At 36.3% G+C, this 17351-nt stretch overlaps 1 protein-coding gene across 1 annotated transcript in view; it reads left to right on the forward strand.

The window, feature by feature from the left end:
* GBE1 (1,4-alpha-glucan branching enzyme 1) overlaps positions 1-17351 on the forward strand; it is a 307590-nt gene that overhangs the window by 58332 nt on the left and 231907 nt on the right. The window lies entirely within an intron of this gene.

Below are 17351 nucleotides of genomic sequence, written 5' to 3' on the forward strand. Positions count from 1 at the left end.
ATGTTTACAAATAAGTATCAGACTTTTCTAATAGAGCCAGAGAATTTATCAAGTCCTTTTACCTATATACCGGCTGCTAACTAAAAGGTTGGCAGTTCAAACCCACTAGCTGTTCTTTGAAAACCCTATGGGGCTCTTCTACTCTGTCCTGTATGGTCAATATAAATTGGAATTGACTTGAAGGCAATGGTTTTTTTTTTTTTGAAATAATGAGATACGCATGTTTTATTTATTTATTTATTTATTTATTTTACTTTAGGTGAAAGTTGTGAGTAAATTTTTCATACAAAAATTTATACACATATTGTTATATGACCCTAGTTGCAATCCCTATAATATGACAGCACACTCCCCTTTTCCACCCCAGGTTTCCTGTGTCCATTCAACCAGCTTCTGTCCCTTTCTGCTGTATCACACCTCCAGACAGGAGCTGCCCATTTAGTCTTGCGTATCTACTTGAATTAAGAAGCACACTCTTCACAAGTATTATTTTATGTTTTATAGTCCAGTCTAATCTTTGTCTGAAGAGTAGGCTTCAGGAATGGTTTTAGTTCTGGGTTAACAGAGAGTCCAGGGGCCATGTCTTCTGGGGTTCCTCCAGTCTCAGTCAGACCATTAAGTCTGGTCTTTTTGTGTGAATTTGAGCACCCCACATTTCTTCTGCTCTGTCAGGGACTCTCCGTTGTGTTCCCTATCAGGGTGGTCATTGGTGGTAGCCAGGCACCATCTAGTTCTTCTGCTGTCACGCTGACGGAGTCCCTGCTTTATGTGGCCCTTTTGTTTCTTGGGCTAATATTTTCCTTGTGTCTTTCGTGTTCTTCATTCTCCTTTGCTTCAAGTAGGTTGGGACTAATTGATGCATCTTAGATGGCTGCTCGCAAGTTTTTAAGGCCCCAGATGCTGCTCACCAATGTGGGATGCAGTACGTTTTCTTAATAAACTTTGTTATGCGAGTTGACCTAGATGTCCCCTTTAACCGTGGTCCCCAGACCCCAGCCCATGCTCCTCTGTTCCTCGAAGTATTTGGTTGTGTTCAGGAAGCTTCTTAGCTTTTGGTTTAGTCCAGTTGTGCTGACTTCCCCTGTATTGTGTGTTGTCGTTCCCTTCACCTAAGGTAATTCTTGTCTACTATTTAGTTATTGACTTCCTCTCTCCTTCCCTCTGCACCCTCATAACCGTGAAAGAACGTTTTCTTCTATGTTTAAACCTTTTCTTGAGTTCTTATAACAGTGGTCTCATACAATATTTGTCGTTTTGCTACTGACTAATTTCAGTCAGCATAATCTGTCCCAGATTCATCCATGTTGTCAGGTGTTTCACAGATTGATTGTTGTTCTTTATCATTTCATAGTATTCCATTGTGTGAATATACCATAATTTATTTATCCATTCATTCATTGATGAGACCTAGGTTATTTCTATCCTTTTGCTGTTGTGAACAGTGCTACAATGAATGTGGGTGTGCGTGTACCTAGGATATATTTCTCTAGGATATATTTCAAGGAGTGGGATTGCTGGATTGTATGGTACTTCTGTTTCTAGTTTTTTTAAGGAAGGGCCAAATGAATTTCCAAAGTGGTTATGCCATTTTACATGCCCACCAGCAGTGTATAAATGTTTCAGCCTTTCTACAGTCTCTCCAACATTTATTATTTTATGTTTTTTGGATTAATGCCAGCCTTGTTGGGGTGAGATGGTATTTCATTGTAGTTTGGTTTGCATATCTTTAATGGCTAATGACCTTGAGCATTTCCTTATGTATCTGTTAGTCACCTGAATGTCTTCTTTGGTAAAGTGCCTGTTCATATCCTTTGACCATTTTTTAATTGGGTTACTGACCTTTTTGTTGTTGAGGTTTTGCAGTATTTTGTAGATTTTATAGTTTTTTTTTTTTTTTTTTTATAGATTAGACCCTGGTTGGATATGTCAGAGCCTAATTTTTTTTCCCAGTCTGTAGGTTATCTTCTTATTCTTTTGGTAAAGTATTTTGATGAGCATGAATGTTTGATTTTTAGGAACTCCCAGTTATCTAGTTTCTCTTGTGGTGTTAGTGCATTGTTAGTTATGGTTCGTATTCTGTTTATGTCATGTATTATGGCTCCTAGCATTGTCCCTATTGTTTCTTCCATAATCTTTATTGTTTTAGTTTTTATATTTATATCTTTGATCCATTTTGAGTTAGTTTTTGTGCATGGCGTGAGGGTTGGGTCTTATTTCATTTTTTTGCAAATGGATATCCAGTTATGCTAGCACCATTTGTTAAAGAGACTGTCTTTTCCCTGTTTAATGCACTTAGGGCCTTTCTAAATATCAGCTGCTCATAGGTGGATGAATTTACTTCTGGATTCTCAAATGTGTTCCATTGGCCTATGTATCTGTTGTTATACCAGTACCAGGCTGTTTTCACTACTGTGGTTGTATAATAGGTTCTAAAATCAGGTAGTGTGAGACCTTCCACTTTGTTGTTCTTCAGTAATGCTATACTTATCTGGGGCCTCTTCCCTTACCGTATGAAGTTGGTGATTTGTTTCTCCATCTCATGTATAAGATCATATCATCTGCAAATAGAGATACTTTTACTTCTTTTTTACCAATTTGAATGCCCTTTATTTCTTCTTCTTGCTTTATTGCTCTGGCTAGGACCTCCAGCACAATGTGGAATAAGAGTGGTGATAAAGGGCATCCTTGTCTGGTTCCCATTCTCAAGGGGACTACATTCAGAGTCTCTCCATTTAGGATGATGTTGGCTGTTGGCTTTGTATAAATGCCCTTTATTATGGTGAGGAATTTCCCTTCAATTCCTATTTTGCTGAGAGTTTTTATCATAAATGGGTGTTGAACTTTGTCAAATGCCTTTTCTGCATCAATAGATAAAGTCATGTGATTCATTTCTTTTGTTTTATTTATGTGATGGATTACATTGATTGTTTTTCTAATGTTGAACCATCCCTGCATAGCTGGTATGAATCCCACCTGGTCATGGTGAACTATTTTTTTGATATGTTGTTGAATTCTATTGGCTAGAATTTTATTAGGATTTTTGTGTCTATGTTCATGGGGAATATAGGTCTGTAATTTTTTTTTCATTGTGGTGTCTTTACCTGGTTTTGGTATCAGGGTTATGCTGGCTTCACAGAAGGTGTTTGGGAATATTCCACCCTTTTCTGTGCTCTGAAATACCTTTAGTAGTAGTGATGTTAACTCTTCTCTGAAAGTTTGGTAGAATTCTCCAGTGAAGCCCTCAGGTCCAAGGCTTATTTTGTTTGGATTTTTTAAATTTTTTTAATTGCATCTTCAGTTTCATCTTTTGTTTAGATTTATTTGTTCTACCTCTGTTTGTGTTACTTTAGTTAGGTAGTATGTTTCTAGAAAGTTGTCCATTTCCTCTAGGTTTTCAAATTTGCTGGAATACAATTTTTTCATAGTATTCTGTTATGATTCTTTTAATTTCAGTTGGGTCTGTTGTGATATTGCCCATCACATTTCTTATTCGGGTTATTTGCTTTCTGTCCTGTTTTTCTCTTGTCAGTTTGGCCAATTGTTGATCTTTTCAAAGAACCAGCTTTTGGTTTGATAATTCTTTCAATTGTTTTTCTAGTCTCTGTTTCATTTATTTCTGCTCTAATTTTTATTTGCTTTATTCTGGTGCCCAAGGGTTTCTTTTGCTTCTCTCTTTGTATTTGCGAGTTGTAGAGTTAATGGTTTGATGTTAGCCCTTTCCTTGTTTTGGATGTATGCATTTATTGCTATAACGTGACCTCTGAGCACTGCTTTTGCTGTGTGCCGAAGGTTCTGGTAGGATGTGTTTTCATTCTCATTTGATACTGTGGATTTCTTTATTCTGTCCTTGATTTCGTTTATAACCCAGTAGTTTTTGAGTAAGGTGTTGTTCAGTTTCCATGTATTTGGTTTTTTTCCCCTGCTTTTTCTGTTATTGATTTCCACTTTTATGGCTTTATGGTCAGGAAAGATGCTGTGTAATATGTCGATGTTTTGGATTCTGTCAGGGCTTGCTTTGTGGCCAAATATGTGGTCTGTTCTAGAGAATGTTCCATGTGCATTGGAAAAGAAAGTATACTTGGCTGCTGTTGGGTGGAGTGTTCTATATATGTCTATGAGATCAAGTAAACTGATTGTGGCATTTAGATCTTCATGTCTTTTTTGAGGCTTCTTTCTGAATGTTCTGTCCTTCATCAAAAGTGGTGTGTTGAAGCCTTCTATTATTATTGTGGCACTATTTCTCTTTTCAGTGCTGTTAGTGTTTGTCTTATGTATTTTGAAGCCCATTGTTGGGTGCGTAAATATTTATTATGGTTAAGTCCTCCTGGTGTATTGACCCTTTAATTATATAGTGTCCTTACTTATCCTTTTTGGTGAATTCTGCTGTAAAGTCTATTTTGTCAGAGATTAATACTGCCATTCTTGCTCTTTTTTGATTGCTGTTCGCTTATTTTTTTTTCCATCCTTTGAGTTTTCGTTTGTTTGTGTCTTTGAGTCTAAAGTGTGTCTCTTGTAGGCGGCATGTAGAAGAATTGTGTTTTTTTTCTTTAATCCATTCTTCCACTCCCTATCTCTTTATTGGTTCATTTAGACCATTTACATTCAGTGTAATTATTGATAGGTATGAGTTTACTGCTGTCATTTTGATGTTTTTGTGTGTGTGTGTTTGACAGTTTCTTTGTTCCACTGAATTTTCTGTGTTGAGTCATTTCTCTTTATGTATTTTCATTATTGTTGATCTGTATTTGCTAAATCTTTATGTTTTCTTCTTTTTTTATTTTGATGTGTAGGTTTGTTAGTTTCCTTTGTGGTTACCTTAAAATTTACTTCTATGTTTCTAAGATTAAACCAAGTTTTTGTTGCTTGCTATCACCTTTACTTCCTCTCCATATGAAAATTCTATGACTACATTACGTAGTCTCTCTTTTTTGTTTTAATGTTGTCATCTTTTACATATCAAATCTGTGTTTCCCTATTTTCAGTGTTTTAGCTTTGATTTAATTTTGTGACTTCCCTGTCTGGGTTGCTATCCTGTCGTTCAGTCCTGTGTTCTAGTCTTAGGTTGTTATCTGATCTTAATGATTCTCTTACTGGAGGACTCCTTTAGTATTTCTTGTAATTTTGGTTTGGTTTTTATAAATTCCCTTATCTTTTTTAATCTGGAAATGCCCTAATGTCAACATCATATTTGAGGAACAGTTTTGTTGGATATATAATTCTTGGCTGCCAATTATTTTCCTTCAAGGCTTTGTATATGTCATCCCATTGACTTCTTGCCTGCATGGTATCTGCTTAGTAGTCTGAGCTTAGTCTTATTGACTCTCCTTTGTAGATGACTTTTTGTTTATCTCTGGCCACTCTTAAAATTCTCTCTCTATCTTTTGTTTTGCAAGTTTGATTATAATATGTCTTGGTGACTTTCTTTTGGGATCTACCCTGTGTGGGGTTTGATGAGCTTCTTGGATGGGTACCGTCCCCTTTTTCACGATATCAGGAAAGTTTTCTGCCAACAAATTTTAACAATTCTCTGTTATTCCCCTTCACCCCTTTCTGGTACTCCAATCACTTGTAGGTTATTCCTCTTGATAGAATCCCACATTATTCTTAGGGTTTCTTCAGTTTTAAGAAAAATTTTTTTTTTTTCCTCAAATTACTTTGTGTCAAGTTTTTATCTCCAATCTCACTAATTCTGACTTCCCTTGCCTCAGTTTACTTTCTATTGAGTTGTCCAATTCTGAAATTTTATTGTTAATCTTTGGATTTCTATTTGCTGTCTCTCTTTGGATTTTTTCAGCCTATTAAATTTGTCATTATGGTATTGTATAACCTTCTTACATTCCTTTACCACTTTGTGTGTGTGTTCCTTGGCTTGGTCTGCGTTTTGTCTGATCGCCTTCCTGATCTCTTGAAGAGCTCTGTATATTAATCTTTTGAATTCTACCTCCAGTAATTCCAAACCTTATCTTCCTCCAGGAGGGTTTCTATTTCTTTGTTTTGGTTGTTTGCTGAAGCCATCATGGTTTGCTTATCTGTGTGATTTGACATTGACTGTTGTCTCTGAGTCATTAATAAGTTATTATATTTATCTATTTTATGTTTGCTTACTGTATCATAGCTTCTTGTTTTGCTTTGTTTTGATATGCCCAAAGAGGCTGGTTGTATGAGCTGCTTTGATTATTGGTGTCTTTGAAGCTGTCATGTCCTGTTACCAGGTTGTTAGAGCTGCTACTAGGTTTGTGAGCCCAGGAATCTGTTTTCTTCTCTTGTGTGGATTCAGCACAGGTGTCCAGGTCATTGGTCACCAAGCATATGGTGCAGTTCTCCCCTGCCGTCCTAGATGGGCAGGGGGTACATAGGGGTGATTGGAGCAGGCACAGGTATCTGTCTGCAGTAGGGGGTTATGTGCTGGACAAGGTAGGGGGCTGACAGTTGCTCCCGAGTGCGTAGGTGGAGGGCATATTCCTGTTCCCTAGAGTGTATAGGTGGGTGGGCTTTGAGCTGGACTTTGGGGACCCAGAGCTGTTGGCTATAAGGACTGGGAGGCACCACTTATTCTCGGACCCCTGTCTTAGGTGGCTTGGTGGAGTGCATGGAGCCACCAGTCCTTAGGCCCCTGATGTGAATAGGTGAGGATCCTGCTTAATGGGTAGGGTGGTGTCAAATGTCACAGATCTGCCACTCCCCCTTAGCTGTTGCAGTTGAAAATAGTCTTCAGGTATGTACCCTCTTATACTATGCTAATGAGGGCCTATGCTGTTGAAATGGGCCTACACAAATCTAGACGGGTGAAATCCATTTAAAGTCCCTGGACTCCTTATGCCCCTAGGCAAAGCAGCTGTGCTTGCCCTGAGGTCTCAGTTTAGTGGAGCTGGCAGATTATTTTTTTCCTTTCTGTTATTTGTATGTTCATTTTTTTCCTTCTCCACAGCTGGGAGAGTGGCTCAGGGCTTGTGACAGGTCCCCCTTCTAGCTCAGAGGGCTCAGCAGTCGAAGCCACACCGAGACAGGAGCAGAGTGGGTAGTGGGTGGGTGAATGGGAGAGAAGTACTTTTCAGAGGACGGTTTTTTTTTGATCCTGTGTGGTAGGTTATACGCTTGTACTTAACTTTTGAAGGTCCAGCATCACTTACCCCTTACCTCTGCATCTGGAGGCCTGTGCAGATTCTCTGCTGCTTGGTTCCTCCCATTGTGGAAAACGTGTCCTGAGCGCTACTGCTTGCCTCAGCCTGTGTGCACTGGTGATCCAGCTTGCAGTGTGCCGACCAGGTCAGGTCTGGCAAATCCTTGGTTCTTCTGAACTGTCTCTCCCTCCCCCTGTTGCTTTGTCCAACTCTTTAAGTTTGTCTTCGATGTTCAGGGCTCCTAGATTGTCATATATAATGGATTCACTTGTTTTTTTCAGGTCTTTGTTGTAAAAGGGACCACAAGATTAGTCTGACTACTCTGCCATCTTGGTCCCACCATTGTTATTTCTGGTAAACTTTATGTTCTGCAAAATTATGTACCAAAAATTACAAGATTATTTCTTAAAAATCTTGTTAAGGTAGGCTACTCCACACTTACTGAATTTTTTTTTTTTTATTTTTAATTGAGCTCTGACAAAACCAATGACAATCTTAGTAAAAATATTGGCACATTTAAATCTGTACTAGCCTTTGTACCTGGCTGGTTATCATCATATTTTCTGCATCTTCTGTAACCTTAAACTCTTTTTTAATGTGTTTGATAAAATTAGAAATTGATTCCAGAGGATAACCTTCATCACTCAATTTTGTTTTCTTTTCCTTTCTTTTTAAAAGCACAGTGGGAAGTATCTTCTCAGCTTCTCAACTTTGTCTTATGCACTCTTAGCTTCACTAGACAGTTAATGCTGTGGAAAGCATAGTGGTTCTAGAAGTCATGGCTTCTAGTTTACACTCTAGTTGAGGGAAGAACATGTATGTCAATAACTGAAATATAATCTGCTCAATTTTATTCTAGAAGTCTGAATAAATTACTGTAGTAGAGAAAAAGAAGAAAACTCATTTTGAAAGTGTAATAACTGGAAAAACAAGGTCTTGGTAACTTACTAATATAAGTAAAGGAAGTATCAGGCTAATAAAATATTATTATAACAATCTATTAATATTGGTATTAAGAAAAGTATATTAATTTTGTAGAGTGGTATAGTATTTAAAATTTGACTTTATTGTACTCAAAAGGCTGCATGCTGTTTAATTTCATTTATATGGCATTCTGGAAAAGGCAAAACTATATAGATAGTAAACCGAGCAGTGTTGCCAGGGGGTATGGATATCAGGTGTGGGTTAATTACAAAGGAGCGTGAGGGAACTTTTTAGGAGGATAAAAAAGTTTTATATCTTACCCAGGTGGTGCAGTGGTTAATAGCTCAGCTGCTAACCAAAAAAAGGTTGACTGAATCCAACAACCACTCCTTGGGAAACTTATGGGGCAGTTCTGCTCTGTCCTGTAGGGTCAATATGAGTTGGAATAGACTCGATGGCCGTGGTTTGGCTTTTTTACTGATGGTGGTGATTATATGATTATGTCCATTTGTAGAACTGTATATGTAAAAAGAGTGAATATTACTGTATATAAATTATACCTCAATAAACCTGACTTTAAAAAGTTTTGATTTTTTATATATGTATATATATATGGCAGCATTGCCCAATAGAATTGTAATGCAATTCAATTGTTTTAGCTACATTAAAAACAAGTAAAAAGAAAACAACTGAGTAAATTTTAATAATAATATATTTTATTTTACCCTATATATCAAAACATTATCATTTTAACATGTATTCAGTGTAAAATTTACTAAGGACATATTTTCATTCCTTTTTTTTGCACTAAATCTTTGAAATGTGGCATTTTACACTTATTACACGTCTAACATTTTCAATTTAAAAAGCATATTCATATACCCAGGTTGTTCCAAACATAGTTAAAAGTTTTCTAGTCACTCACTTGGGTAGCTGTTTTAAAATTTTATTTAATAAATTAAGTACAATTAATAATTCAGCTCCTTAATTGCACTAGACTTATTTACCCTTTCTGACCATCAGGATATATGGGTGCCCACCTACATGCTCCAACCCTCAGGTTCATTGGGAAGCTGCTTTCCAAGTGATGGTGTACGCTGCTGCAAAGCAGGGGCCTTTACGACTGTTTGAAACTGAAAAAACAGACGTGTGCCACACATCACTCTTTCTACAGGGTGTGTATGAGGTGTGCACATTTTTGGTTAAAGAAAGAGAAATTTTGAAGATTTTTCTTTAGGACAACCTATGTTCCTCCGGATCCTAGGAAGCACTTGGGGGTCAAATTAGTGGGACACCACCTGTCTCTTGGGACTCAGAGGGCAGGATTGTTGGAGGGGACAACAACAACAACAAAAAATCTGTACCACTTATCAAAAATTCAGCAACACTCAATGATTCAGTGTGCTTTCCATTAATGAAACCACAGTAACAAAAAATCAGAGCAGAAAATAATTGAGTCTTGAGTTAATAGCCATATGTGGCTAGTGGTTTCCAGATTGGAAAGTGCAGGTACGGTTATCTACATGTTGGTGGTGCGAATCTAGTCAGAGGTGCTTGGGGAGAAAGTTTTGGAGACCCATCCCTGAAAAATCACAGCTCTTGAAAACCGTAAAGAGCACAGTCCTACTCTGAAGTACTTGGGGTTGCCATGGGTCAGAATCAACTCTACAGCTATTGGTTTGGTTTTTTAAGCACTTAAAATAACTCTCTGTGCAATCCCCCCAAATTAGAAGATTTCAGCTGCCAGTGTTCCTTGAGCGTTACTGAAAAATTCATGTGTAGTTTGTGGAATATCACAACATCTGATGATTCAGAGTAGTTTGACCAGGTAATAGTTATGAAATGCATTTTGAGGATAGATTTCTTGCTTATATTATTGTTATTAATAATTTTTTCTTAAACATAAACCTGACTATTTCCCAGTCTTCTAAGTTGTTGCCTTGATCATTAGTTTTTTGTGAATAGATCATGTAGAGATTAACCTATAATTAAGACATTTTTGGCATTCTTTTAATTAGTTCTTTTTATTGCCATTTATAAGATTGAGAGGTATTCATTGAGCATGTTCAAGTAAAATTTTTGCAGAGATACTAAAACTACATTAAGAACATCAGTTAAATTTTAATACTTGCATTTGGTGTTTCTTTCCCTCCTCCTGTGTATATATACGTGGAAACCCTGGTGATGTAGTGGTTAAGAACTATGGCTGCTAACCAAAAGGTCAGCAGTTCGAACCCACGAGGCACTCTTTGGAAACCATCTGGGGCAGTTCTACCCTGTCCTGTAGGGTCACTATGAGTCGGAATTGACTTGACGGCAATGGGATATTTATCTATGTTGTTATGGATTGAATTGTCCCCCAAGAATGTGTGTCAACTTGGCTAGCCCATGATTCTCAGTATTGTGTGACTGTCCACCATTTTCTCATCTGATTGTGATTTTCCTCTACGTAGTAAATCCTACCTCTATAATGTTATTGAGGCAGGATTAGAGGTAGTTATGTTAATGAGGCAGGACTCAATCTATAAGATTAAGTTGTGTCTTAAGTCAATTTCTTCTGAGATATAAAAGAGAGAAGTGAGCAGAGAGAGACAGGGGGACCGCATACCGCCAAGAAACAAGAGCCTACAGAATAACACATCTTTTGGACTCAGGGTCCCTGTGCTGAGAAGCTCCTTGACCAGGAAAGATTGATGACAAGGACCTTCCCCCCAGAGCTGACAGAGAGAAAGGCTTCCTCTGGAACTGGCACCCTGAATTTGGACTTCTGTCCTCCTAGTCTGTGAGAAAACAAATTTCTCTTTGTTGAAGCCATCCACTTATGGTATTTCTGTTATAGCAGCACTAGATGTCTAAATATGTTTAAACTGTCTAAACAGGTTTCAAAATATAAAAATACAGGAAAGGAAGTATATGATAGCTAGATTTGGGAGGCATCAATAATGCAGATTTCCCTCATTTGACTAAAGTGGATTTATTCAAAGTTGGGCCATGCAAATTAAGTTTGGGTCATGTATCTGGGTCATGTATCTGTTTAGAGAACTGAACTTTTTAGATACTTAGGTACTTACTGTTAGTTGCTCTCGTGTTAGTTTTGACTCATGGCGACCCCATGTGTGCAGAGAACTGTGCTATATAGAGTTTTCAAGGCTGTGACCTTTTGGAAACAGATGGCCAGGCCTGTCTCCCAAGGCACCTCTGGTTGGGTTCGAATTGCCACCTTATTACTGGTAGTTGAGTGCTTAACCATTTTTGCCCCCCAGGGACTCCTTTTAGGTACTTAATGCCTTAATATTAATATTAAGTATAGTAATTTAAAAATCTTTTGTAAAGGGAAAACAAAAAATTACCTGGTCCTGTTTTAAGGTAGAAATCACTTCTTTTTCAGTTTCAATTGATTTTTAAATTTTACCCTTTTTTCCATATTTTTGAGGTAGCATTTAGTCATTTATTTCCTAATCGACAGAGATTTATTTTGTCTTTAAGGGCATGAATAAAAGTATAAGACTTAACAAATGAGCCATTATTTTCATTGTAGAGATAGGGAAGATTAAGGTAAATGAAATTGTGATAAAAAATAATTAAGACCAAGAAATAGGTTGGGAAAACTTAAATATTTTACCTATTTTTTTAATCCAGATGAAAAGATGTACCTTTTCTGCCTAAAGTTACAAGGCCTCAGGAATGAATATGCGTGAGACCTCAACTTTTTCTCTCTAGAAAATTTTGATTTTATCCAAAAAACTTGGAGACTTGAGAGTGGTCCCAACATTTATGGTTAATAATACATTTAGAAGAATATTTCTTTAGAAAAAATAAGTAAATCTGGGTATTAACTCAATATGACTGTATAAGACATGGAATTTTGGCAGTGATGAAACTTACTAAATGTATACCTTTAAATAACTGTTAACAATGTTTTTTTTAAAAACACAATTATGGGCTTCTGTATTTGCTGTTCTATTATTTAAACACACAGCCCTGGTGGTGCAGTGATTAAGAACTTGGTTGCCCAACCAAAATGTCAACAGTTTGAATTCACCAGCTGCTCCTTGGAAACCCTATGGGGCAGTTCTACTCTGACCTATAGGGCCAGTGTGAGTCACAGTCGACTCAATGGCAATGGGTTATTACTTAAATAAAATCTTTTTTTTTTTTTCCTATGAAGAGTTGAGCAAGAAGAAATTTTTCTTTGTTAAGCTTTTTCTTTTACTTGAAAATTTGTTAGACTACTGTAAGTCATCCAATAAATAAATTTGTGCTACACTGAAAAGAAACTACATTAATTAGTTAAAAAAATTACAGTAAATTTAAAAAATTTTAAAATCCAAATGTGTATTAACTGAAATGTTGTAAGTAGTTTTGCTAATGATACTATAATGTTTTTAAAAGCATTTAACTATATTAATGTGACCTCATATTTATCAACTGACAATTTGAAACAGCAATAAAATCTAAAGTTTACATAGAATTAACTTCATTTTTAAGGGTTAGATTCTTTGAATCTTGTTTGTCTTCTAGTGTAACGGTGAGCTTAGCTTGTAAGTATATATTTGAAATATCACTTATAGGAACTATTGCTTATTTACCTTTTGAGAGATATTTAAAAAAGCAGCATAACAACTTTAGTTTTTTTTATCATGGAAATATTTATATATACTTTAAAACATTGCTTTTGTACCCACCTCTTCCTCCATCCCCCAAATCATGATAAAACACCTTCAACAATAACAAAAACAGCAGCAGAAATCTTACTTCTGTTAATATATAAATTGACTATTCTTTATATTTACCCCAAAGAGACAATTTTCATCTAAATGATCAGCCATTTATTTGTAATAAGTTTTCAGAAGAAAACAAAATGAAGGAATGTCTGAATTTTAATTCTACAATATGACAAAATATACCTGAACTTTTTCTAATTATTTTAAAAATTGACAACACTATAGACATTTGATTTTTTTACTGAGTCATATTTTTGGCAAAAGTTTGTTGTCTAGTAGGGCTTTTCTTTTTTTAGCCAACTGACCCAAAAATACTTTAAGTAAATACTTCAGATAGTCACCTCTAAATGAGCTTTAAGAAAGAAATTGCCATGAAGTGGGGCATAAAAGAAAAAGGCTGAGATTTAGAGTTTGAAACCACAGTTGACTTTCTAAACATGGCCCTTTATCTGGCTCAGTGATGCTCAGTGATGCTCTTACCTGCCTAACTGGATACATCAGAGTGCTAACTAAACTGTGAATCTGAAAATGCTCTGTACTTTTTTCAGAACTACAGAGATGTTAAGACTAAAACATACAGCACACATAGACACAAAGATAAAAACAAAACAGCAAAAAAAATCCTCTTCATAGCAAAGGTCTGTTTTTTTAATATATATAAATTACTATTATGTTCAAAAAGCAGTTAAGCCTTGCAAAAATAAAACAATTTAGTCTTAGTTTGTACAAACTGAGGTGGATCTAGATTTTGCCATCCACCTTTTAAAAACTGCTTGGAAAGCAACGTCACTTTAAATCCATTACATATATTTTTCTTCATTTGAGAGAAAATGAAACAATCATTTCTTTTCGTTTCAGTCATTTTTTAAAAGCTAGCTTTTTAAGCAGCCAGCAGCTGCTGCAGCAGCCCAGGACAGTGCATATGTAATGACATTCATCAGGAATGGAATGTTACCACCCAAAAGGTATTTCTGTACAAACCGGAAGCTACTTTAAAGGTTTGAGCTGAATTTCTAAAACTTTGAATCATCGTCCATAAGGCAAAGACCCATTCTTTAGAAAATTAAAAATGATTCAAAATATACTTGGATTTTTGAAACTAAATCTTGTGTATTGCAGGTTGCTAAATAATTGAAGAGAGCTAGCTATTTTCCAGTAGCTATAAAAAATAAGTAGAAAGAAAGGCAGTGAACTATACATGTCAATATAAAATAATTGGGTTCCTATTTGCTATGACTGAAAACATTTCATTTAAAATTACTAAGTGTTGGAGGTAGGCACTTTTCAAATAACCTAAATGTCTGTCGTTGATGGACAAAATGAAAAAGAAAAGAAAATCCTAATTTTTTGCTTATAGAAAAAAGGAACCGCAGATACCAATTCTTGCAGGGTGGGAAAGATAATAAGGAGATTTTTACCTGTTTCCTGGCCGAAAATTTTAATTTATTTTCTTCAGCTACATAGTTGCCGAGAGGTTTACAGCATCACAGAAGCTTTTACGTTTCTTAATCCCACATCCCCTGAGAAGTGGTTAACTCAGCGTGTGTTTTGCGGGTCAGTATGGCTCTGTGAACAATAAACAGTTGACAGTCATGTATTGTCAGAAACTGGGAGAGAGCATTTAGAAACTTCAGTAGCAATTTGACAGAGTAATTTTGTTTCTGTTGAATCTAATAATGATAATACAAAAATTGGGACTTGAATTTGAATTTTTTTCAATTTTTTTATAATTTGTTTTTATTGTATTTTACGTAAATGTTGGTCTGTAGAAGTCTCTGGGTGGTCCAAATGGTTAAAATCTTGGCTGCTAACAGAAAGGTTGGTGGCTCGAATCCACCCAGAGGCACCTTGGAAGACCAACTTTTCGATCTTCTTCCAAAAAATCAACCATTGAACCCTATGGAGTACAGTTTTATTCTGACACATATGGGGTTGCTATGAGTTGGAATCAACTCGGCACCAGCTGGTTTGGTTTAGGTTGGCCTGTAATAGATTGGAATTAAAAAAAAAAAAAGATGGTCCATCACCATAGTGGTTTGAGAAGCACTCATTTAAAAATTACATGATCATTTTTTATTGATTTGAAAGCCCTCTATGTTTGGATATTTTAGTTCTGATGTCAGCCTCCTTTCGTTCTCCTTTTTCAGCTAATCTGTGGTGGCTGTATTAGTCAGTTTTCACTGTGGTATGAACTGTTACAAATAACCCCAACATCTTAGTGGCTTACAGCGAAGTTTATTTCTTGTTCATATAAGCTTCAGTTATCATATAAGCTTTCTAGAATCCACAGTAATGAAGCAGCCTCTATATGGGACATGTTGATCCTGTGACAGAGATAACGAGCAATGGAAGAAACCTAAGATGACTATCAAATCTTCAGCTTAGAAATAGCAAATGTGGTTTGTGCGTACGTTTCATTAACCAAATAACATGGCCAAGCCTTATGTCAATGATGGATGGATGAAGAATCCGCTTATGGGGGGCTGGTGAAGAATCGGGAACAATAATACAAGTTACCTCAGTGGCAAGGAACATCTTTTAAAATAATATAAATGTTATTATTTGTAGTCTTACAGTCTGTGTGTGTGGGTGGGTGGGAGGGTTGGTTAGGCAGGGCAGCCTTCTAGTCTTAGGCTGTTGAGAAGGTTTCTTTGGAATTTCTACCAACCCATGAGTTCAAATTGAATTGTATCATATCAGTTTCATGGTACAAGACATTTTCAATTCCCTGTAGGTCCTGTGTGAATGCATTTTTTTTTTTTTTTTTAATGTAGCTTCCCTTCAGTTTGGCTTATTGGTGGCTGTGATGCTTCTAGAAAGCAATTTTTTGGGATGGGCTGGAAACATTTTAATAATTTTTATTTTGGCAAATGGGTGAAAAATTGCAAGACAGAGGTAGAAGACTTTAGGGCTGTTAACCAGACCAGTACTGATGGTGAGAAGTGGTGGCCTCTTTCATGTACATGAACCTAAAATAAGTAATCAGTAAATCGGTGTTTTGTAAAAAGGTCTTAGTACTTCCTCCTGCTTTCTAACATGGTGTTGATGATTTCACCCCTTTTATCTATTTTACCTGATAGGTTGTCCCTTTTCAAAGGAGAGGTACCGTGCAGTTTTAATGAACCGCCCTCTACCTACCAGACCTATTGGACTTACTTAGGTTTGATAGGCTCACGGTAAATGATACTGACTGATCCCCACAGGATACTGAACATTGGTAGTTGTTGTTAGTTTTCATTGAGTTGTTTCCAACTCATGGTGACTTCCTGTGTGCAGAATAGAACTGCTCCGTAGGGTTTTCAAGGCTCTAACATTTCAGAAGCATATTGTCAGGGCTGTCTTCTGAGGTGCTTCTGGGTGTGTTTGAACAACCAACTTTTCAGCTAGTAGTTGAAACATTTAACCATTTGTGCCATCCAGGGACTCCTGGTAGTAGATTACTCATTACTATACCTGTGCAGCAGCCCTGGTGGTGCAGTGGTTAAGAGCTCGAAAGGTCGGCAGTTCGAATCCACCAGCCCCTACTTCGAAACCCACTGGGGCGGTTCTACTCTGTCCTATAGGGTCTCTGTGAGTCCGAATCGACTCAAAGGCAACGGGTTTATACCTATGCAAGTCTGCTTTTACCAGTTACATTGTATGCTCATAGGGAGCCAGATTACCTTCTATCTCTACCCCCAATCCTATGAATGCCAATTCTTCTCGTTACAATTCTGTCATATAATTTAATATTATATAAAGTGATAAGCTATCAGTGTGACAGGAACAAAAATTTATTAAGTATTGGAAAAAACCTCAATAAGGGTTAGTTAGAAAAAAAATAACGACAACAGAAACTGCAAAAAATGACAAATCTAGTAGAATTTTGCATGGATATTATTTTGCTTGCACCTTTAAGCTTTCATTCCATTTTAATCCAAAGGAAATTAGAAATTTTAATTGTTGTATTGTGGACCTGGTTCAAGTAAGATAGATGATACAGAATTCTAATCAGAGGATCCAGGCTCAGAAATGACTTTAATCTTACATCAGAAGATGGGTGATTGTGTATTGATACTATGTTTTAACTTAAAATAAGATGTTTACTGTTTGTATATTTACTTTCGATCATTCCCTGATTTAACCAATATTTTCAACTTATTTACTAACTTCTGACCCCAGTTGGGCTGGATCAGAGAGCTTTATTATAATGCTAGATGGGATTATTTTTGTAGGGAAGCATCTTTATCTCCTGGGATTTTAGGAGTTTGCTGCTAGAGACCTTAATGCTAGAAGGTAGATTTAGAGCTGTGTGACATAAAAATTTCCTAGCCTCATATAGCTTTTTCATAAATGTCCTGTTGTTAAAAATTTATGCTGTTTGAATAATACAGTATTTTTTTTTTGTTAGGTTTCTGTTGTGGGACTTCACTTGTAGTTAATCCCTACAGAATTATTTTGTTTATGGTGATTCTTCTGCAGTCGTCTTTTGAAATTTTGATGATTTTATTCATTGAAGTGACTTTATTAAGCTTAGCATTTACTTATACAGAGAAGGAGCATTATTCATATTATTCTCTTATCAAGTTAAATGTTTTCTTAG

Source organism: Loxodonta africana, chromosome 20 (assembly GCF_030014295.1).
Source record: "Loxodonta africana isolate mLoxAfr1 chromosome 20, mLoxAfr1.hap2, whole genome shotgun sequence".
In the NCBI taxonomy this organism is placed as follows: domain Eukaryota; kingdom Metazoa; phylum Chordata; class Mammalia; order Proboscidea; family Elephantidae; genus Loxodonta; species Loxodonta africana.